Consider the following 25,000-nt stretch of genomic DNA (forward strand, 5'->3'; position numbering starts at 1 on the left):
TATATATATATATATATATATATATTTAGACAAGCTTTTGTTATACACCTGCAGCAGCTGTGTTTGACAGCTGCACAGCAAACAAACAGCTGTGAACACCTGTAGAACAGCTGGCATAAATTACTGAAGATACTGATAATGATACGGATAATGACTGTGGTGTGATAATAATAATAATAATAATAATAATAATAATAATAATAATAATAATAATAATAATAATACGGACAGCTAACACTCGCTATAACGACTGAGAAGTTATAGATTAATACCTTCGTTATATATATATACCAGGCAACGGCGCATGCGCAGGACGCATCCCATTCGGCCCCCCAAAATTGTCATAATTTCAATAATTTTTTTTAAGTTTAAATGTTAAAAAAATACATTTAGAAATGTCATAGAAATCACTGGTAGCAATTTGGCTTCGAATTCCTGGAAAAATATTGATAATTTTGTCGGAAATTGGCTTGACAAGGGGTCACTCTGTCAATTATTTTCGGTTTTTGACAAACTCCTTTCGTCTGTGTTTGTAATTATGTTGTTTATTGGTTGTTTTTTTTATCTTTTTGTTGCGTCGTACTTGCGTCGTACTTGCGTCGTACTACCGTACTTGTATGTGTGTATGTATGAATTACTTCTGCTAAGACAAAGTGTCTCTCTCTCTCTCTTTTACTCTTTCTGTCTCTCTCTCTCTGTCTCTCTCACTCTCTCTCTCTTTCTCTCTGAATCCATGCTGCTATGAATGATCGTTAAAATGAGAGTAAGTGCTCTCTCTCTCTCTCTCTCTCTCTTAATCCATGCTGCTATGAATGATCGTTAAAATGAGGCTAGGTGCTCTCTCTCTCTCTCTCTCTCTCTCTCTCTCTCTCTCAAACCATACACCCCTTAAACCAACAGAATCACGGCGCAGTTTAAAGGACCGCACCTAAACCACTGCAGCTCGCTCCGGGATCGAATCCAGGACACGTGTATGCTTGCGTATGTATGAATTTGCTCGCGCGCGGGCGCATAGAAACCTTGACCTTAACCTGACCTGATTTAGAGCGGCCATGACGCTTGGCTGGCGATCGAATTCTCTGAATTCACACAATATCGAGAGTCAATCATTACCCTGCGGCAATTATCGAATTATGCGGCCATTGCTGCGTTTTTTGAATCGAAGATGATGTAATTATCAATTACCGGAAAATAATTCATGTAATCGCGCCTCGTATTCGAGGGTGACCTCGATGAGGGGGCTTGAATGACCTCGAGAGAAAGCGCTGTGAAGGTTATAGGTCTAGGCGAGGTTGAGGCTGGATTTACGGATTTGTTCGGTCGATTTCGGGATTCAAGAGGGATTTAATGCTGTTAGAAGGGATTAGGTATAGATATCAATCGATATGTTGATCGATAGAGGTGATATGGTTCCAGGTACACGTACTGAACACGTCTGGAAGTCCGGAGTTTAGTCTATGTCCTGAAATTCGTCAAAATGTGGCGAAAACGTGTCTGTCTGATAATCCCCCTCCCCCTTACCCCCTCCAGGGGGTAGGGGGAGGGAGGGAAGGGGGTTATGTCGTGCATAAAATCGTGCACTTTGATGCAACATGTCATAATGCCAAAAAAAAATGTTGCATGTCACAAAACTTGTATTTTAGGTTAGGTTGGCTGACAGGGTCCTGTTGCTAGGCTAGTAGTATTTTTCTCTGTCTCTCTCTCTCTCTCTCTTTCTCTCACTCTTTCTCTCTCAGACTACAAGGTTTTTATGTCTAAATTTGTCGTCTATAACTTCTCATTCTCTATGACAAGGGTTACATTGCTTTTAAAGGTTAAGTATTAGTGTACCAGGCATGATCAGGTGGGTGGCCGTCGCTAGGATAGTACTGTTTCTCTCTCTCTCTCTCTCTCTCTCTCTCTCTCTCTCTCTCTCTCTCTCTCTCTCTATATATATATATATATATATATATATATATATATATATAGATATTTCAAAACCAAACCGTTATTCTGTCTATACTAAACTGTTATCAAGTCCCGTAATCATTACAGAACTGTAATTAACCTTTGCCAATACAGAATATATTGTAAAATACAAAACAGTTTTACATTTTTCCAATACAAAACTGTAGCCATGAACCGGTACAAAACTGCATTGCATTATTTTCTCAATACAAATCTACGTTCAGCCATATTTGTGCTAAACCGTGCCAACCATTCGCTCGTACTAAACCAAACATATTTAAGCAAATATACATAATTTATCACATTCGTTTATCTCATTTTCTCGACAAATGTTATATTTGTTAATCAATTAGTGAAATCCTTTAAGTAGCACAGAAGAAAACGCTTAATTTGGGCTTTTTCTGAAAGCCCGCCAAAATAGGATGACGTAGCCATTACTCCCGCCATAACATTGCAAATCTTGCTGCCTCATTGCAAATTTTTTTCCCTCTCTTTTCCACTGTTGCAGCTTCTAGGGTGTACTACAACTACTAGTAATAGTAGTGGTGTTATTATTAATGTTATATGAATGTTATGAGGGTCGTAATAAGCTTTTATGTATAACTTTAGCCCAAGAACCCTAGACCTATTCTCGGTTGGGAGATGAACCTTACGAGTTTTCCCCGAAATTCATTGTGACCCTGTCGTGGGCCCCTTTGACCTAAGGGGTGGATTACGTGCCTATGGGTTATTCAACTGTTGCGGGTAGCAATCAGGGCGTAGAAGTAAAGAAATAAAAACAAAAAAAGACGGTTGAGAATTGTTGCCAAAGTGGTCTTGGCTAGTTCGAATATGGCGGTGACAGTTACCGCTTGTTATCGAAGCTCCCACCCTCAGCTAAGGCAGAGAGGTTACTATTGCCTGTTAAATAACGTCAAAACAACACAAGCGAGACAACCTTGAACCCTCATACGCAACAACAACCCACGAAGGTCAAACAACCTCCAAATAACTCGACGTTGCAAAAAAAAAAAATTATTGCTAAAACAGCGAATTTCAAACTCGGTAGGGGGGAAAAAATAGGCGAAAACTATCCCATTAGTACAGAATTGTCTGTTTGGGCAGTTGATTTTGGACGAACAGACCGCAAAGACACGCACACACATACATACACACACACAAACACACATACAAGCAGGTATGTGGTTGTATGTGCGTTTGTCTGTGCGCATTGAATCGCCGGGTGGGGCCACATGGAAGGAGCTCCCATATAGCCAGCCATATACACACACATGCATTTACAACCCTCTCGGGGCCTCTCTCTCTCTCTTTCTCTCTCTCTCTCTCTCACCCGCTCTCTCTCTCTCTCCGTCGCTCTTTAGTCACTGCATCCTAATATCCTTTACAGGACGCTAAGGACTCCTACGGTAGGATCCCGCCCCAGGAACGATCCGAAATAGGGTCGATAAATTCGCCCCTTTTCGAATCGATGCAGTCGTATTGCAGACGTCAGCCGATCCTCCCAAAATAAATTTTCTTTTCGGGCTTAATTCGCGTCTCGGGGACGAGTCTGAGGGCGGACACGTATCTCAAACTCGAGAGGGATGATGGAGGAAGCGTATAGAGAGAAGGAGAGACAGAGAGGGAGAGACAGAGAGGGAGAGAAAGATCGAAAGAAACAAAGAAAAAAGTCGTTGGCATAGTACTCCAGTCTTGCTGCAAAGATCCAGTCTGGCGCCGGCGCTGCCGGACGTACGACGCGCACGGCCACGCACAACGAACGGCCTCTACAACGAATGACATTCGTTGTAGCGGCGATTTGCACGACGACAAAAGCCCGCCGTGAGATATTCGTTATGGCACGACCGCCAATCCGCCTTATTTCGCCGTCGTTAATTGAGTTGCAGACCAAGTGCATTGCCAAGTGGCAGCGGTGTTGCCACCATCAGCCAATGGGGGACACGTATTTCTTGCGTAATTTATGGCCCCTGTCTTTGCTTATTCATTCGACATATTTGAACTTCGATTATCAAGGTTGCCGTGCTATGGCCTCGGCGTCTGTCCGTGCACGGCGTACGTGCTTTTTGTTGTTCCGTTTTTTTATGGGGGGGGGTTAGGGGCTGTCCGTGCACGTATGCTCTGCCGAGTACGGTACGACTTGTTTAAACGCGGTTTGAAAAAGAAAAAAAAAAACTTCGAAAGAGAACGAATGATACAATCCGCTCGCAGAGAGAGTTAGAGAAGTTAAACACCGAATAAAAACTATTTTAAGATGAAAAATAGTCGCCATTAACCTCCCAGGGGATGGAAATAGGTTAAGGGAACTTATTTACACGAAAATAAGCAGGGACGAAACCCGCCAGGCAGCAGGGAGCAGGAGAAATAAGCAGAACCACGAAATCGGAATCGAGACGAAGAAAAAAACTATTATAAAACGATATTTATTAATATTTTCCCCTTCCTTTATTCATATTTTTCCTTCTCAGATTAAGGAAGGATGTTCAGGGAATCTATTTACATACAAATAAGCAGGGACGAAGCCTTCCAAGCAGAAAAATAAGCGGGGAAATGAGCAGGAGAAGCAGAATCAGGAGTTTAATACTTGAAAAAAAAATATTTTAAAATAACAAACAATCGTTATATTCATCCCAAGAATGGCGAATGGCGTTCAGGGAACCCACCTCTACCCAAATAAGCAGGGACGAAAACCCTCCAAGCAGCAGAAAAGCGGGAAAAATCAGCAGAAGAAGAAGAAGAAGAAGAAGCAGGAGAAGGAATCACATCGAGCAGAAGCAGAAGAAGAAGAAGAAGAAGAAGAAGATCGGACGGACAGCTATAAAGGCCGTACACACACTCGCACTCACTCAGTGGTGCGATGCCAGTCGTCCGGAGAAGGTCGCCGCCGCCGCCGCCTCCGCCTCCGCTGGGAAACCGTTCTTTAGCAGTCATGGGAGGCAGTTAAATCGGAGGGGATTTATATTCGCGATAAATCCGGAGACGGACGTTTTGTAATCCGCGGATTAACGGGGGGATTCAGATTCGGAGTTCTAATCCTCTCTCTCTCTCTCTCTCTCTCTCCCCCCCCCCCATCTTACACTTTTATAATGTTATCTGCTATTGTGTTTGTGAACTGTTTATACATATTCGTTTAAATCCCGGATTGACGCGATTTGTCGGGGATTAAAACGTTAAATCCCAACCCCACCCCCTTTTTCCCTGCCTCCCCCGCGTTAGCAATCGTATTTTGCCGGGGATTTATCTCTTTCAAGTGTTCGTGAAGTGGCTTACTGAGATTTCTTTATGTCAAGAAATCCTGGCGTGATAAATCGCGGATTAACGGGGGGAAAATTATCCGAAAAATCCCCTGTTTTGTATTAAATCCCGTCCCCTTTATAATCGCGTTTTGCCGGGGATTTATCTGTTTTGAGTGTTTGTGTGCAGTGATTACAAAGGAGATTTATATATACCGTGGATTAACGAAAAAATCCCCCCCAAAATCTCCCATTTTTATAATTGGGATTTACCGGGGATTAATGTTTGTGAAGTGATTTAAAACAATGTATATCTATATATGTATTTATGATAAAATACCGACTTACAAAATCGTGGATTAACGGAAAAAATCCTCCCAAAAATCTCCCATTTTATCATCGGGATTTACCGGGGATTTATCTATTAAGTGCTGGTGCAGTGATTTAAAAGGACATATATTTATCTATATGAATATATTTATTCATAGTAATCCGGACTTGGAAAAGTAAATCCCGGATTAACGCAAAATAATCCTAAAAATCTCCCATTTTTATAAGTGGGATTTACCGGGGATTTATCTCCAATTAAGTGTATGTGTGTTTGTGCGTTTGTGTAGTGATTTAAAAAGTGAAAAAAATTATAAAAAAAATTTGGAAATGAAAAAAAATTGAAAAAAATTTTTTTTGAAAATAAAAAAAATTTTATATAAAAATATATATAAGTATATATAGGCCTATTTATATAGATCTATAAATATACTTATAGGCCTATGGTGATGTTTTTTTCTCCAATCCAGGTGGATAGACCTTTTAAAAAAATATATATATATATATAAACAAATATAATTATATATATATAATCTATTAAAAAAAACAAAAACAAAAAAAACAAAGCTCAATAGACCTAACTACCTTTTAACACTCAGGATATATTAAAAAGTTTTTTTTCCACCTCACAAAAAAAAATTACAAAAAAAAACTACTACAAAAAAAAATCTACAAAAAAAAACTACAAAAAAAAAAAATTTAAAATACTACAAGCTCATATATAATGCTGCTACCGCTGCTGCTGCTGCACACACCTTGTACAAAATATAATCCAGGTGAGTTTTTTTTTGTATTTAAAAAAATTTTTTTGTATTTAATTTTTTTTTGTATTTAAAAAAAAAATTTTTGTATTTAAAAAATTTTTTTTTGGCTTAGTTTTTTTTTTAGAAATTTTTAATTTTTTTTTTAAATTTTGGTTTTATGGGACTGGGGTTTATAGTTGGTCCTATATATATATAGCCTATGCTGTATTGAAATTATTTAAAATATATAATTTTTTTTGCCTTTTTTATAATTTAAAAAAAAATTTTTATTTTGATTTTATAGGACTGGGGTTTATAGTTGGGCCTATATGCTGTATTGAAACTATTTAAAATATATAGATTTTTTGCCTTTTTTATAATTTGTTAAATTTTTTTTTTTAAATTTTGATTTTATAGGACTGGGGTTTATAGGAGGACAATTTATAGGTCTATATGCTGTATTGAAACTGTTTAAAATATAAAATTTATGTTTTTTTTGGGCTTGTTTTTTTTAATTTTTTTTTATTTTTTTTTTTTTAATTTTGGCTTTATAGGACTGGGGTTTATAGGAGGACAGTTTATAGGCGTATATGCTGTATTGAAACTATAAAATATACAATTTATAGTTATTATTTTCTCTAGAATTGATTTTATGTTTTCTTATAATAAATTTTGATTTTATAGGAATAAAATCTATAAAATGTAAGTTTATAGGTGTAAAGGTATAAAATAGATCTATTGAAATATGAAATATATAATTGATAGTTTTTTTATTTTATATAGATTTTATTTTAGATTTTTTATTAATTTTATATTTATATTTATATTCATATATATATATATATATATATATATATATATATATATATATATAGGCTAAGTGTTTAGTCCCCAAGTGTTTAGAAGTGCTTAGTTGTTCGAGAATTCCCCCATTTTTCTTATTAGTTATAGAATTCATTTGTGGTTAGAAACTATATATATGTATATGCTTAGTTTCAGATTGCTTAGAAGTGCTTGGTTTTATAACTCCTTCTCTTTGCTTGTCTAAACTCCTTCTGTGTTTAGGGTTTAGATGATAATAGCTTTAGGTCATGAATTAATCTCATTGCTTAGAAGTGCTTAGTTGCTTTAAAACTCTCCCATCTCACTGAAATGAGTCAAATCTTGATTTGTTTAGATTCGAGTGTTTAGAAGTGTTTAGTCCTTTAAAACTGCGCCTGTAATTCTTTGTATAGATCTAAACACCATTGTATTAAGGTTCCAGAGTGTGTAGTTTTATCCTGCCGTGATGTGTTTAGTTTCTGGTTGCTTAGAAGTGCTTAGATTATACATGTGTTTAGTTTCTGATTGCTTAGAAACTGGTCTTACAAGTTGTATAATCGTGCTGTTTAGTTTCTGATTGCTTAGAAGCACACACACGCATGCAGCCTTTCTAAGGCGCAGATCTAAGCAGCTGTGAAGTTTAGTATTGAGATTAGTAGACATGTGCTTAGTCTCTGGTTGCTTAGAAGTTCGGAAATCCTTCTGATCATTAAATGCGTTTAGTTTCTGATCGCTCAGAAGTGCTTAGTCTGTAACCGCTTAGAAGTGCTTAGTCTGTAACCGCTTAGAAGTGCTTAGTAGCCCCCCCCCCAAAAAAAAAAACCACCAATCACACCATCTTATCAAGCCCTTTTTTAAACGAGCTTAGAACTCTATGTCCCTCTATAGAATCTAAGCCCCTCTATAGCCGCTTAGCTCTCACTGCAAGTGTTTAGATCGCTTAGCAGCACCTTGGATCGCCAACCAGCTTCGGTTGAGAGAGGAAAAACTGGTTGTGTGAGCGGCCAATGGCATCTCAGCGCCTTGTTTGTGAGAGAGAGAGAGAGAGAGAGAGAGAGAGAGAGGGAGTGGGGGAGGAGGGAGAGGGAGAGATAGGAGGGAGGGAGGGAGAGAGTGTGCAAGTGTTTAGAGATGATGATTATTGTTAATATTGTTATTATATTAGGTTTATAACTCTCTCTCTCTCTCTCTCTCTCTCTCTCTCTCTCTCTCTCTCTCTCTCTCTCTCTCTCTCCCAAGTTATCTTTCTCTCTCTCTGTTTCTCTCTCTCTCTCTCTCTCTCTCTCTCCCAAGTTATCTCTCTCTCCTCTCTCTTTCTCTCTTGCTCTCTCTCTCCCTCTCTTTCTCTGTCTCTCTCGCTCTCTCTCTCTCTTTCTCTTTCTCTCTCGCTCTCTCTCTTCCAAGTTATCTCTCTCTCTCTCCCAAGATATCTCTCTCTCTAACTCTTTCTCTCTCTCTCTCTCTCTCTCTCTCTCTCTCTCTCTCTCTCTCTCTCTCTCTCTCTCTCTCTCTCTCATATTCAGGGAGTTTTAAAATGGAGGTTTTTGTAAAAAAATATCTACGGTATATAAAATCATTTTTTATATATAAAATAAATTTTTTAAAACCTGGCCTTCTAATAAGACAGGTCACCCACCCAGGAAGTAACCAGACCTGTGATTGGTTACCAGTCCAATGTTCTGTATATTCACTGAACAGACTGTCTGTGATTTCAGTCTAAAAGCAAGTTTTTACCTGCTCTGAGATTTGCAACAGACATTGAGAACCTGATTCCTGTGATTTTCAGCTTAACAGACACTCTCTGAGTGCAAGGGAATGTATGATTAACAGACACTCTCTGAGTGCAAGGGAATGTATGGTTAACAGACACTCTCTGAGTGCAAGGGAATGTATGGTTAACAGACACTCTCTGAGTGCAAGGCAATGTATGGTTAGAAGACACTCTCTGAGTGCAAGGGAATATATGGTTAACAGACATTCTCTGAGTGCAAGGCAATGTTTGGTTAACAGACACTCTCTGAGTGCAAGGGAATGTATGGTTAACAGACACTCCCTGAGTGCAAGGGAATGTATGGTTAACAGACATTCTCTGAGTGCAAGGGAGTGTATGGTTAACAGACACTCTCTGAGTGCAAGGGAATATATGGTTAACAGACACTCACTGAGTGCAAGGAAATATGTGGTTAACAGACAATCTCTGAGTGCAAGGAAATGTATGGTTAACAGACACTCCCTGAGTGCAAGGGAATGTATGGTTAACAGACATTCTCTGAGTCCAAGGGAGTGTATGGTTAACAGACACTCTCTGAGTGCAAGGGAATGTATGGTTAACAGACACTCTCTGAGTGCATATATTTAATGTTTCATGGATATTTATAGATATATATAGAGATATATAGTTATATATATAATTACGAGTCTGAATAAAACCCAATTCACAATCGACCCCCAAAACAGGGCGACAACAGACGCCCAACTCTGCACAGACGCACAATCCGTTATCGCGTTCTCAGCCCGCAGGGTGCCAGAGATAACAGCAATAACAATAACGATAAAAAAATAACGAAAGAGCGAAACAGCTTGCAGCCGCTGCGTTAGGAACGAACCCGACGTTATCTAATCTGCTGTAAACACACGCATACACACATACATACACATACACGTACACATACACACACTCCACAACAGGGCAGATGATGCACAGATAATCTTAACGCAGTTCTCGTGGTAGGTTGGTGGGTATCGGCAACCTTCCGCCAAGTGTTGGTTGTGGATTGGGAGGGTTGTGGATTGGGGGTTGTAGGTGTTAGTGTACCTAGGAGTGATGTGGGGATTAGAGGGATGAATGAAGGATTGGGAGAGGTTGTAATAACAATAATAATAACAAGAATAATAATAATTGAAGTGTACGCTTCTCTAGATCTTATCGTTCACCAAAAAATCAGTGATAAAAAAAGGGAAAATTGGATAAAACAATAAATAAAAACATGAAAAAACTATAAGAAGAATCCGATAACGGACACAAACAACACTTGTAATCGCAACACCTAATATCGGACACAAACAACACTTGTGATCACAACATTACAAGTTGCAAGTGTTTGTGTGGTAAAGGTTATAGGTGAGGATTTCGGAGTGATAACGGGATTAAGATAAACGCAGTAAGAACAGAGTTCCTCTAAGGGGAGGGGGGGGCTGTGACCCCCATCGTGCGGGGGTGGGGTGGGAGCACTGTAGCCACTACTTCAGTTTTGATAAACTGATTTATCAGGCCACGTCTTATAATACAACACTTCTGCACTTTGTTTGGTCAAATATACAAACCCACTAAGTCAATTGTGTTGTATCCTGTATCACAATTTATGCATCTTTTTTTTTTTATCAATTTGTTTTCTCTCCATCCTTTTTTTTATCAACTTTTTTATCAACTTTCTCGAGGGCTTCTTCCCCGTATGTGCTACAGTGTATAATAGAGTTTAAATTTCACTCTTAATATGATAAGAGGTTCTGGTTACCACATGACGTCACGTTCTCCCGAGATGGTGTTGATTGTGAGACGCAGTGATAGATTTCGATAGGGACGGGTTTATCACTTTTGGGGTTTATGCCGCGGCTGGTTTGTCAGTTTTGCGTTCCATATCATGACTGATTTGTCACTTTTGGTTTTTATTTCATAACTGGTTTATCAATTTTGCATTTGATTCCATAATTTTATCACTTGCATTTTATATCATACCTGTTTTTCAATTTTGCATTCCATTTCATTACTGGTTTATCACTTTTGCAGTCCATTTCGTAATTTGTTTGTCAATTTTGCATTCCATTTCACAACTGGTTTATCAGTTCTGCATTCCATTTCATGACTGTTTTATCAATTTTGCATTTTATTTCATGAGTGGTTTGTCATTTTTGCATTCCATTTCATGACTGATATGTCAATTTTGCATTCCATTCCATAACTAGTTTATCAATTTTGCATTCCATTTTATAACTGGTTTATCAGTTTTGCATTCCATCTCATGACTGGTTTATCACTTTCGGGTTTTATTCATAACCGGGTTATCAATTTTGGATTTTATTTCATAACTGGTTTATCAATTTTGCACTCCATTTCATGACTGGTTTATTAATTTTGCATTTCATTATGCAAATATATATATGAATTGAAATATTATATATCAAAATCGAAAGCATGAATTCAACAAACCCCAAAAAAACATATAAATAATGAATTAACTTTACCTGAAGCTGCTTGTTTCCTTTCAAGCGTTTAAGCGATTTGTTTTTGTTGTGTGTTGTAGATAGCGAGGGGGTGTTGTTTTTTGTTTCGGTATGTTGTTGGTGGAGTGTGTTATTAATGAGAAGGGTTATGACTTATGCCTCAGGGATTGTTTGATTGACTGGGTTAGGTGTGATGGGTTTTGTTGTAGTTTCTGGGTTGTGAGGGGTTGTAATTTTATGTTATTAATAACAATGTGTTATTAATAGCAGGGGTTATAAGTTTTATAAATATTGCTGTTAATAACGTAGGTTATGATTTATGCTTCAATGATTCTTAATTAATTTTTATATGTAATGGTTTTTGTTTAGTTTCTGGGTTGTGAGAGGTTGTAATTTTATGTCATTAATAACAGCGTGTTATTAATAACGTGGGTTATAACATATACCTCAAAGATTGTTAATTTGCTGGGTTATATGTAATACGCCTTTTTGTTATTGGTTTTGGGTTGTAATTGAAATAGGTTATAATTATCCCCTTTTGTTAATGTGGTCGACTGGGTTGTTGTAATTGTAAGGTTATATTAAATAATGCCATTTCTATAGGTTATCGTTGCTGCCACAACATTGTTATCAATAACAACTAAAGTAATGGCTAGGCAGTTATCCTTTGTTAGTGTGAAAATGGATTGTAAATATTGATCTTTTAGTTACTAATATAACTTTCAAGTCATACTGGAAAGGTTATAGGTTGTTAAATGTGTTGTTCTATGTCGTGCCTGTTGTGGTTATTCGTACAACTGTTGTTAGGAATATTGTAATCGTTTTAGACAGTGTCAGTTGTGGTGATAACAGATAGGCTACAAGCATGCTGTTGTGAGTTTTAGTTATGCTACAACAAAAACTATATTAATAAATAGTTATTTATTCTCGTCAATGATGTTGTATTTTTACAACAGTGTTATTATTATTATTATTATTATTATTATTATGTGAGTAGCAGGAACCCCCATTACGCTGCTCGCTCATGATGTTATAACTGCAAGGCCATTAGTCTGCAAAAAGCGCGCGAGCGCGCGCGCGCAGACGCACGCAGCTGGTTGGCTGGCTGCCCCTCTCTCTCTCTCTCTCTCTCTCTCTCTCTCTCTCTCACACACAGACGGGGGATGGTTGCTGGCCAAATCAAACATTACTACTACAGGATGCTGATAGCGTTTGTGATAGAAGCTTTTTGCCTCAGTGGTGTGTTGTCTATTTGGTGGGTCCTCTCCCTCCCTCCCCCTCTCTCTCCCTCTCTCCCTACCCCTACCATCCTACCCCTCTCCCTCCCCCCCCCTTTTTTTTTGTACCACCGAAAGTTCAGAGGGTCTGATGACCGGGCACATTTCGTTATTCGGGTGGCCGTGGTCACGTGTGTATAGCCATCATTCGGAAGTTGCGGCGCGCTTGCGCGCCTGATTCGCAGCTTCGAGATTTTGATTTTTGTCGCGAATTCAGATGGTCTGTGATCACATGTGCTCTTTTATTTGGTATGTATACTGTATAAATAAGTAAATATATATATGTATATTTACATAAATGTACATAAATGTACATAAATGTACTTAAATGTACATAAATGTACAAATTCCTTTATAAATGTACAGGTTACATACCAGAATACACTTATGCTTGTATATATACACACACTCAATTGTGTTCTTGCATGTACGCATCTACCAGAGGAATTTGTACGTTCATGTACATTTATGTACATTCATATACATTTATGTACATTTATGCACACTCGCCTAGATATTCGTGATCACCAATATCTTCGACTCAAACCTTCTAGTTGCGAGACTGCTCTGAGTGTAACTGTAAACTCCAATTGTAACATTCTCTCTCTCTCTCTCTCTCTCTCTCTCTCCCCTGCTGCCAGTTGGCAGGACATTATTAAATGCGTACGCACGAAGCTGCAGAAACAATAATCATTCCGATATTCGATCGGGAAGTGGTGTCTCGTTCACTCCAACACTCTAGCTAGCTGTTGCTCTGTCAAGTTACAGATATCACGAGGCGAACAGAGCGAAGACTCGATCTGTTTACCTCAGAGTGTGTACGTTTTCCTTACGTGCATTTACGTACACGCGAATGCGGCGGCGTGTACGTGTGTGCACGGGGATGCGTGCGTGCATTGACGCAATGGTGTGTGTGTGTGTGTGTGCGCGCGCGCGCAAGGAATTCGACAGTGAACTTGAACGGGGTTTGCTAAGGCAATGTACAGTACGTGAGGTTCTGCATCAACAACTGGGTTTTGGGGGGGATGGGGGGCGTTTGGTCCAGTGGGGAGGGGGAGGGAGGGAGAGGGAGAGGGAAGGAGGTAGGAGGAGCTATGGGGAAGTGGGTAGGAGGTAGAGAGAGAGAGAAAGAGAGAGAGAGAGAGAGAGAGAAGGAGAATTGAGATGTTTACAAGTGAAGATGGACTGAGTGGGATGAAGGCTGTAGGAGAGAGAGAGAGAGAGAGAGAGAGAGAGAGAGAGAGAGAGAGAGAGAGAATGACAACAAAGTGCTTGGCTACAACTAGAGAGAGAGAGAGAGAGAGAGAGAGAGAGAGAGAGAGAGAGAGAGAGAGAAGGAAACGTGTAATTTGAGGCACGTGAGAGGAATTTTCAATGGGGTGTCTCGTTTTTGCCATCATTCCCGTCTGGTATTATTATTATTATCATCATCTCGTGTTGTTTTGTGTTCCCGTGTGCGGTCCTCTATCAAATTTTTTTTTTAATTATTTTTTTTAATTCTTTCGCTTCCGTTTCTCTCTTTCTTCGTTTGATTTTCGTTTATTGCAAGTATTTTAATTCCTCCTTTATCAGAGTTTTTACTGTTAACCTCTTATTTTGTTTATTGCGTTTTTTTATTGCATGTTTATATGTTCCTCTTTTATCGAAGGTTTTTCTCATTTCTTTTTCATTATGTGTTTGTTTATTGCATGCGTTTTAATTCCTCCTTTATCAGAGGTTGTTCTTATCTTTAGTTGCTTCTCGTTTCCTTCCGTTATCTGCTTTGCGTCTCTTTTTAAGCTCCTTCTTCTTCATTTCTCTCTTAATTCCTTACGTTATTTTATTGTCGATTGTTTATTTTTCCCTTTCCTATTTCTCTCATTCCTCTTTCATATTTCCGTTATTGTTTGGTGTTTCTTCTTCCTCTCCCATCCTGTCCGTTTCTTCTCTCTTCCCCTCTCCTATTCCTCTCATTTATCTCTCCTTTTCCTCACCTTCCTCCCTCCTATTCCTCCTCCGTTCCACCTGTCGAAGGAAAAAGAATTTTTTGCATATTTCCATTATCTTTGAGCGTTTCCTCTGCACGCACGTTTTTACCAATCTCTCTCTCTCTCTCTCTCTCTCTCTCTCTCTCTCTCTCTCTCTCTCTCTCTCCTATTCCTCGTCTGTTCCACCTGTCACGGGGAAATAGGAAAGCATTGATCCCACGGCTTAGTCACACGTGACCAGACCATTTGTCATGCGTTGTGTCTCTAATTTCGAATTGTGTTTTGGGTTGGGTCTCGCCTGTTATTTTGCCCCCCAAAGTTTTTTGGTGTTAGGAATATATTTTTTTATTATATTCATTTTTTTTTATTTTTTTGTTTTATCCTGAAAAAATCTAAAGGCTGGGAATAATAAATTTTTTTATGTTTTTATTTTTTTTTTTTAGTTTTTTCTTAAAATTTTAAGAGGCCAGGAATATATTTTTTATATATTTATATTAATTTTTTTATTTTTTTTATTTTTTCTCTTAAAAATTTTGAGGCTGGGAATAATACATTTTTTATATATTTTTTATTATTTTTTCTGTTTTTTTTCTGAAAAATCTGAGGCTAGGAATATATTTTTAATTTATTTGGTCCTGTTATTTTTCCAAAATTTGAGAGGTTATGAATGTATTTTTTATGTTTTTCAATTACTTTTTTGAGGCTAGGAATACATTTTTTAATATATTTTTATTTATTTTTTTTTAAATTTTGTCCCCTAAATTTTTTAAATATATTTTTATTAGTTTTATTTATCTCTTTGTAATTTTGAATATTATTTAAAAGGATCTGAATGTGGAAATACATTTTTTATATATTGTATTTATTTTTCATTCAATTTGAATCTTTATTTTGAGATACATTAATTTCTCAAATTTACGGTAAATTATGTATATATTTTCCTCCCGTTACACCTGTCAGACCTACCTACTCTCAATCTCCTTCCCAGCGCTGAATGACCTCAAAGGTCCCAGTGCTTGACCTTCCGTAGAAATAATTATGAAGTAAAACGAGATTTCTATCTGCCGTTCTTTAGCCTCTTCTTATTCCTTGTTCTTTTATCGTACCATTCGTTGTTCCACTTTTGTTATCATTCCTAGTTATTCTCTGTTCCATTGCCCCCCGTTATTCTCTCTTCCTGTCCACCCGTTCATCGTTGTTCCTTTGTATCTGTCATTCACATTGTTCGCCCAATCGTCTTATGCTTCTGTTATCTATAATCTTTCTTTCTCCTGTTCATACCTGTTATCCAGCCTCTCCTATGCACCTCCGTTTATCCTCCCTTCCTTTCACACCTGTGTTCCTCCTCCTCTCGCACCTTTGCCACCCCTTTTCATTCCTTTCTCGCTTCTTTATTTTGTGTTTTTTGCCCCCTAATTCTATCTTTCCCATTTGCATATTGTGTCGGTCGCATGCAAATCTGATCTTGCAATCGTTTCTCTTATTTTCTGGTTTTTCTCGCATTTTTGGGGCCCCTCCTCTTTTTACTCTTCTCCTCCTCTTGTGCCTCTTCGTTTACCCACTCCCTCTCTCGTCCTCTTTATCGGATTCTCCCTCCTCTTCTCCCTTCTTTATCGGCTTGTTCTTTTTTCAACTTGGTTTTTCTGAATCGTAACCGCAGGAAGAACTAGCAGCCGTTTCTAAGCGATATCATGAGCTTTTGAAGTTTACGTGAAGTTATGAAGTCTCCTATGACTTTTCCCCGAAGTCGTGGAGTCGTGAAGTCTCCTTTGACGTTCTCATGCAGTCGTGAAGTCACAAAGTCTCCCATGACGTTTTTCCTGAAGTCACGAAGTCATTTTTAACTTTTCCCTGAAGTCGCGAAGACCCCTTTGACTTTTTCGCGAAGTCTTGAAGGCAGAAAGTCTCCTTTGACGCCTTTCCTGAAGTCACGAAGTCTCTTTTGGCTTTTCCCCCGAAGTCACGAAGTCACAAAGTCTCTTCTCCCGGCTCTGGGGAACACGGAAGCCTCCAGGGTTTTGTATAAACTCAGGTTTTATTGTTTTGCGGATCGAGGGAGAAATGGATTGCGATGTCAGGAGCTCTCTGTATTTGGGGGTTGGGAATTGATCTGTTCCGGTGTGTTTGTGATGGTATATGTGATGTTTGTGTAGTGTTTGTGCATGTGTATGTGTGTGAGTGTTTGTGGTTTTCATTTGTGATAAAGTACTCTGGTATACATTACCGAATCCCACAGAAATATGAGAATATATCTACATAAAAAAATATTATTTCTGAAATGTTGAAGAATGATTCAATAGGCCTGAGGAATGTTTTTAGGGGGGGCCACTGGAAAAGGTGTAGCTAACTCCCCCCCTTCCCTTCCCCCTCCCCTACCCGCTTCCTGAAAAAAAAAACATGTAAAATTCGAGGGAAGAATCTGGAATTCCAAAATATGTCTAGGCAGAATCTGGAGGTCTGGGAATATGTCGAGGCAGAATCTGGAAGTCTGGAAACATCAGATGCGTCCTGGAAAAATTTCTGGAATCACGAAAAACTTTTTAGGAATAACCAATTCGTAAACGTTAAGTATTTAATTATTTCCAGGATAATTTTGGAATAATGTATGATACAGTCGAATACAACTCGCTGTGTCCTGGAAAGTTTTCTGGAAGCAGTGAAAGCACTTTGGAAATATGCAGTATGTCCACACAAACTTAGTGAATGCAAAGTAGAATACAATATTGCAAGGAATTCGCCTGGACTTGAAATATTTCGAAGCAGAGTCCGGAAATCTCAAAGGTGTCCTGGAAAAGATTCTGGAAGTGTCAAAAGCATTTTGGAAACATTCAAAAGATTAACTCAAACTAAATAAATTTTAGATATGTTCAAGGAAATTTTGTAACAATGTGTAATAGAATAAAATGGAATATTATTTGAACCTCTTGTTTGGTTTGAAATATGTCGAAAAAAGAGTCTGGAAATCTCAAATATTTCCAGGACAGAATTCTGGAAGTGTCAAAAGCATTTTGGGAACATGCATTATATCCAAGACAATGCTGTAATGATGTATAATAGAATAAAATACAATATTGTCTGAACTTCTGTTGGAAATCTCAAATATTTCCAGGACAGAATTCTGGAAGTGTCAAAAAAATTCTGGAAACATGCAGAATGTCTTGGAAAACAAAGCGAATATTCAGTGAATATTAAAATATGCGCAAGGGAATTTTGTAACGATGTATAATGCAATAGAATATACAAAAGAATATACAAAGAAACAGATTTATCTCTTTCAAAAATTTGAGAGAAAATTCAACTCGAATTCCTTTACACACGTATTTTCGGCTTTTTAGCGGGTCCTGGAAGTTTTTGGGAGGGAGAGGGGGTTTGAATCGTACCCCCTCAGTGGACCATCGAATTCAGGAAGATCAGGAAGCCCAGGAAGACCCAGAAAGGCTTTTATTGTGGTCTTTTTGGGGTTAAAGATAGATGGTTTCTCTCTCTCTCTCTCTCTCTCTCTCTCTCTCTCTCTGGGGATTTGTAGTGACTGAAATATGACCAATTTTTTATTTTTATTTTGCTACAATTTTTGTTTATCTTTGTACCTTCATTTATCTGAATTTTTACTAATAAAATTATTTATATATATATATATATTTATTTATTTATATATTTATCTATTCAGTTATTCATATTCATTCACAGAATTCCTCTCATGCCCCCCCATTATTCACCTTTTTCCACAGGACTTCTGAATAATGAGAGTTTATGGGAGTATTCAAATCACTTCATTCCATTGATTGATAGGATCATTCATTGCCTGAATGAACCTCCCGCCCACTGCCTCACGTTGCTTGTGAATCATAGTGTTTGTATACAAGGCTTCAAGTGTCACAAACGTTTGTTTGTGGTTGGTTTGTGTGAGGGACGAAGGTTTCTTTGTGAGTGGTTTGCGTGGGGGCAAAAACGTTTGTTTGTGATTGGTTTGTGTTAGGGACAAACGATTGTGATTGGTTTGTGTGAGGGACGAACGTATCTTTGTGATTGGTTTGTGTTAGGGACAAACGATTGTGATTGGTTTGTGTGGGGGACGAACGTTTGTTTGCGGTTGCTTTGTGTGGGGGACGAACTTTGTGACTGGTTTGTGTGAGGGAACGACCTTTTGTTTGTGATTGATTTGTTTGCGAGACAAAAACGTTTGTGATTGGTTTGTTTGAGAAACAAAAACGTTTGTAACTGGTTTGTGTGAGGGACGAACGTTCGTTTCCTTGCGACTGATTTGTGTGAGGGACAAAAACATTCGTTTGCGACTGGTTCGTCTGAGAGACCAAGAAATCAGTTTGTGACATTAGAAGTTCCTTGAAAAGCCAAAACAATTCCACTCGAAAAACCACAAGTGGCAACTCAGCCATTGAAAATACCAAACGTTGCCGAGTCGTACATCAAAAACAACTCTTTAACAGTACACTAAAGGCCATCAGTTCACAGCAAGGATGCTGAACAATGGAAAAAAAAACATGAAAGGGGGGTTGGGGGAGGGAGGGAGGGAGAGAGAGAGAACAAGGGAGATAGAACAAATGAGAGAACGAGAAGAGAGGCAGAACAAAATGCAGGCATGTTTATCAAAGGGTTAAGTGTCATGATGCAATGTTTTTGTTGACAGAAGTCAAAATTTTTTTTTTATAGCTTTTTTTTATGTAGCTATATTTTAAAGAGGTGCTGTAGCATGGGTGGGTCTGGTAACTGTATTCCTACAGTTTTTTGGGGGAGGTACTGTAATGGATTTATGTATTTCAGTTACAGTTTCATGACGATTACAAAGTTGAAACTGTATTTGAAAGTTGCAGTTATTAATAATAATAATAATAATAATAATAATAATAATAATAATAATAATAATAATAATAATAATAATAATAAACAAAGTTTCTTTGTATTTTTGAAGTTAACAAATATCCTGAATTATTAAAAAAATATTGAAGTTACAGCTACGAAAATAATAATAATAATAATAATAATAATAATAATAATAATAATAATAATAATAATAATTTTAAGTTACTGTAAAGTAATTTGACGCTTAGATAAATGCATAAGCAAAGCATTCCTAACACAATGGGAATCGACCTTTTGATACCAATAAAAATAATGAAAGTAAAATAAAATAAGTTAAAAACAATAACAGGCCTGAGTAGTAGGAGGGAATGTATTATAAAGGTTAGAGTTACACCATTCTGTTATGTCATGGGAGAGAGAGAGAGAGAGAGAGAGAGAGGTGTTTTCATTCAAACAATAGAAACAGACATAAGATTGTTATGGGAAAGGGTACTTTCCTTAGGGCTCTTGAGAGAGAGAGAGAGAGAGAGAGAGAGAGAGAGAGAGAGAGAGAGAGAGAGAGAGAGAGAGAGAGAGAGAGAGAGTAAATCACAAATAAAGACATGTAATCTATAAGAAAAACTGTGAGAATTATTTTATGTAAACTTACAGAATTCAAGAGAGAAAGAGAGAGAGAGAACTTATCATTTAGTCTTTCTGAAATAGATTATAGACAGTTTGCCACTCAGGCCTTACTGTGTCCCATTAACTCATAGCCACCACCTGACCAGTGACATCTACAGCCAATTCTCCTATTCACTCCTGCTCTGAGCCCGGTAAAATAATAATAATAATAATAATAATAATAATTATAATAATAATAATAATAATAATAATAATAATAATAATAATAATAATAATAATGAAGCACTCACGAGGCAAAGCACAGACGAGGACGGCAGATAACTGACCAGACGATTTAATCAACTTCCAGCAATCATCTCTCCAGACAAGACAGGGTGATTTCCACAGAACGTTTCTGATTTCTAAACGTTCGATTCAAGGCCGTGTTGTGAAAAGGATTGAGGAGTTGTTTTGATCGATTGATGGTTGATTGATTGAATAAACAGATAAACAAGTAAATATATCTTTATATATATTCAGTGTTAGGCTACAAATATATTTCTACTTGTCAAAACGCAGGAAGATTTCTGATTTCTAAAAGTTCGAATCAAAGCCATGTTGGGAATAGAATTGATGAGTTGATTTGATTGATTGATTCTTGATTGATTGAATAAACAAATAAGTAAATATATCTTCAAACAAACAGCTAAATATATCTTTATATATATTCAATATTAAGCCACATTTCAGTCAATATCCAGTTCACTAGATCTTTGAGATGAATGACACCACAGGGGAATTATAATTGACAATCATTTCCTCACCAGTGGGATTCGAACTGCCGCCTGGTTGGGGACCGACGGAAGCACAGTGACTCTAACCACTCAGTCATCAAGATATAATATATGTTTATACATATTTATAGTTTTCTATGCTAATATAATCATTATTGAATTCTTACATAACAAAAGAACTCAGTATTCAAGACTAATACCATTACAATGATCATTATTATTATTATATTATCATCATCATCATCATCACAACCTCATCATCATCAAAAGGGAACAGAGACATTTACATGATCATTATAAAACTCCCATTTTATTTTTCATTATAGACTTTTGTATTCCATACTGACAGGACAATACCACTTTGCAGTTCATTAAAACCAGCATAAATATTAATGATATTTATGTTCATAGGACCGGCTATTCAATTATATGGATAAAAACTCGAGTCTCAAAAATTACTCTGGTCCCTGAGAGAGAGAGAGAGAGAGAGAGAGAGAGAGAGAGAGAGAGAGAGAGAGAGAGAGAGAGAGAGAGTTGCATTAAGAAATCACGCCAAAAAAATGTAAGTATATCGTACATTACAAAGATTTTTAAATAACGGGAAGATTTCCAATTGACATCAACTGTCAACACTTGAATAGCTAGTTCCCCAATTTTAAATACCCAGACCTCGTCAATTCCTTTCTGTCGTGTTTCCTTTTATATTATTTTATTTTATTTACGAAGTTTTTCTTTAAAAGCCTGAATCAGTTTTTAGTTTTCTGTACAAGGAAACTATTGTGCCGGCTTTGTCTGTCCGCACTTTTTGTGTCTGCCCTCAAATCCTAAAAACTACTGAGGCTAGAGGGCTGCAAATTGGTATGTTGATCACCCACCCTCCAGTCATCAAACGTACCAAATTGCAGCCCTCTAGCCTCAGAAGTTTTCATTTTATTTAAGCTTAAAGTCAGCCATAACCGTGCTTCTGGCTACGATATAGGATAGGCCACCACCGGGCCGTGGTTGAAGATTCATGGGCCGCGGCTCATACAGCATTATACCGAGACTACCGAAAGATAGGTCTATTTTCGCTGGCCTCGATTATTATACGCTGTACAGAAAACTCAATTGCGGCGAAGAAACTTCGGCGCATTTATGAATTGTATTTTATTCTCCAATTTTATAATCCTGAAGATGGGACACAGGTGGTCCTGAAACGTCAGCTTATGTATATATATATATATATATATATATATATATATATATATATATATATAGAGCTATATATATATATATAGTGCATAATAAAACAAAGATAAAATAAAAAAAACTTTAACTGCTCCCATTTGGGCGAGCAAGCAATTTGGAAGCCACCTTGAAGTGAGAGACAAGGTTCTCTCTCTCTCTCTCTCTCTCTCTCTCTCTCTCTCTCTCTCTCTCTCTCTCTCATATTAAGCTTATTTCGGAATGAATGTGAGTAAAGCTAATGCGAGCTATTGTCTTGGAAAGCACAGAGTTAATTGTTGTTCCGTCTCCAGAATGTCTGTTGGAAGGGAGTGGAATTTCTGTTTTATTACTTTGAGTTGCTTGCGTGCGTGCGTGCGTGCGTGCGTGCGTGATTGCGTGTGTGCGTGTGTGTGTGTGTGTGTGTGTGTGTGGAGAGAGTGTGTGTATGTATGAGAGAGAGAGAGAGAGAGAGGGAGAGAGAGTTTCTACAATTCTTTCTGGTCGTATTACAATTGGAATAACTGCTACAACATTGTGACTGGGACCTAGCCTTTTGTACAATGAATGAGAGAGAGAGAGAGAGAGAGAGAGAGAGAGAGAGAGAGAGAGAGAGAGAGAGAGAGAGATACCACCCCATAGCAATATATATATAATATATATATATTGCAACATCAAAAGTCAGTTGCTTCAAACAAAATGTTAACTGGAATTTGCCCATAAATATTCCAGGAGCATTTCCGACTCACCTGATATCACAGCAGTCAGTTCGATTCGGCTGTGAAATGCTTACATTTTTTTTAGGGGGGGGGAGCGTGTGGAGGGGAAGGGGAAGGGGAAAGGGGGCTATCACCCCTTTCAATACACCTTTGAAACATTTGGTATGACCTGTGATCCGTGGCTGGAACAATGTTGACTTGATAAACAGCGTAATTGTATAGATACGTATTTTAAAACAATTTTTGTTTATGATAGTTTTCCTTCGCCACGCTTTTATGCATTTGTTTATTTGCCTTTCACCAGATTCTGCAATGTTTTTCCACTATCAGTGGTTAACGCTCTCTCTCTCTCTCTCTCTCTCTCTCTCTCTCTCTCTCTCTCTCTCTCTCTCTCTCTCTCTCTCTGGGCTTTTAAGTAACAAAAGTTAGTGATACTCTAGTTAACATTACAAGCCTTTTTAGCAAGCCTTCAACTCTCTCTCTCTCTCTCTCTCTCTCTCTCTCTCTCTCTCTCTCTCTCTCTCTCTCTCTCTCTCTCAGGGATCAGAGTAATATTTGGGAGTCGAGGTTTTATGCATATAATTGAATAGCCGGTCCTATGAACATAAATATCATTAATATTTATGCAGGCTTTAATGAACTGCAAAGTGGTATTGTCCTGTCAGTATGGAATACAAAAGTCTATAATGAAAAATAAAATGGAAGTTTTATAATGATTATGTAAATGCCTCTGTTCCCTTTTGATTATGATGAGGTTGTGATGATGATGATGATGATGATACTAATAATAATAATGATCATTGTAATGGTGTTAATCAGTCTTGAATATTGAGTTTGTTGTTATGTAAGAATTAAATAATAATTATATTAGCATAGAAAACTATATATATGTATGAACATATATCTTGATGGCTGAGTGGTTATAGTCACTGTGCTTCCGTCGTTCCCCAACCAGGCTGCAGTTCGAATCCCACTGGTGAGGAAATGATTATCAATTATAATTCCCCTGTGGTGTCATTCATTCCAGAGATCTAGTCAACTGGATATTGACTGAAATGAGGCTTAATATTGAATATATATAAAGATATATTTACCTTTTTGTTTGAAGATATATTTACTTGTTTATTCACTCAACCAAGAATCAATCAATCAAATCAACTCATCAATTCTACTCCCAACATGGCTTTGATTCGAACTTTTAGAAATCAAGGACCTTCCTACGTTTTGACAAGTGGAAATATATTTGTAGCTTAATACTGAATATATATGAAAATATATTTACTTGTTTATCTGTTTATTCAATCAATCAACCATCAATCGATCAAAACAACTCCTCAATCCTTTTCACAACACGGCCTTGAATCGAACGTTTAGAAATCAGAAACGTTCTGTGGAAATCACCCTGTCATGTCTGGAGAGATGATTGCTGGATGTTGATTAAATCGTCTGGTCAGTTATCTGCCGTCCTCGTCTGTGCTTTGCCTCGTGAGTGCTTCATTATTATTATTATTATTATTATTATTATTATTATTATTATTATTATTATTATTATACCGGACTTAGAGCAGGAGTGAATAGGAGAATTGGTTGTAGGTGCCACTGATCAGGTGCTGGCTATGAGTTAATGGGACACAATCAGGCCTGAGTGGCAAACTGTCTATAATCTATTTCATGAAGACTCATTAACAAGTTCTCTCTCTCTCTCTCTCTCTCTCTCTCTCTCTCTCTCTAAAGGTCATCCGCTGACCCGGAACGTGTAACCTTGACCCAACATGACCCTGTAGTAATCCCCAACTGCCGAAAATAATCTGGGCCAAAGATATTAAGGAAACAAACATTATACACCCAATACAAATGGGTATAATGTCGCCCCTACTCGCCGTCTCATTATAGAGTCATTATCCCCTTGAAATGCTGGAGATTAACGACCGTGTGGTAAAGAACGAGTACCTTTTGGTGGGGCGTAACACAATACTTTTACTTTTTGCCTGACCTTCAGTTATTCTCGGTTCGTCTTGAGTTTTAATCCGTTTATTTATTCCTGTTTGTTTTTATTCATTTTTATTCTGTTTTTATTATGTTTTGATCATCGCAATAATAAATGATCTCTGAACTCAATTGCAGCTTTGCAAATGAAATCAGATTCATCCAGTAATTGCAGTCATTAGGTTTTGTGTTACAAAAAATAATTGCGATGTAATTTTGTCTCTACAGGTAAATAAATTACTTGATTGTTTTGTAATTATATATATGTATAATTATATATTATAATTGTATAAAATTGTAGTCTTTCGAAGTGTTTTGTGCTTAATAATGTATATTTATTTTA

General features: G+C 37.4%; 1 long non-coding RNA gene across 1 annotated transcript in view; it reads left to right on the forward strand.

Annotated features, from left to right (window-relative positions):
- The first annotated feature begins 3,938 nt into the window (after positions 1-3,938).
- LOC136856277 (uncharacterized) overlaps positions 3,939-25,000 on the forward strand; it is an 83,594-nt gene continuing 62,532 nt past the window's right edge. The window contains exon 1 of the long non-coding RNA XR_010858298.1: positions 3,939-6,280. This is a non-coding gene — a long non-coding RNA (uncharacterized lncRNA). The remainder of the gene's footprint in view (positions 6,281-25,000) is intronic.

The sequence above is a fragment of the Macrobrachium rosenbergii genome, chromosome 35, assembly GCF_040412425.1.
Source record: "Macrobrachium rosenbergii isolate ZJJX-2024 chromosome 35, ASM4041242v1, whole genome shotgun sequence".
Classification (NCBI taxonomy): Eukaryota; Metazoa; Arthropoda; class Malacostraca; order Decapoda; family Palaemonidae; genus Macrobrachium; species Macrobrachium rosenbergii.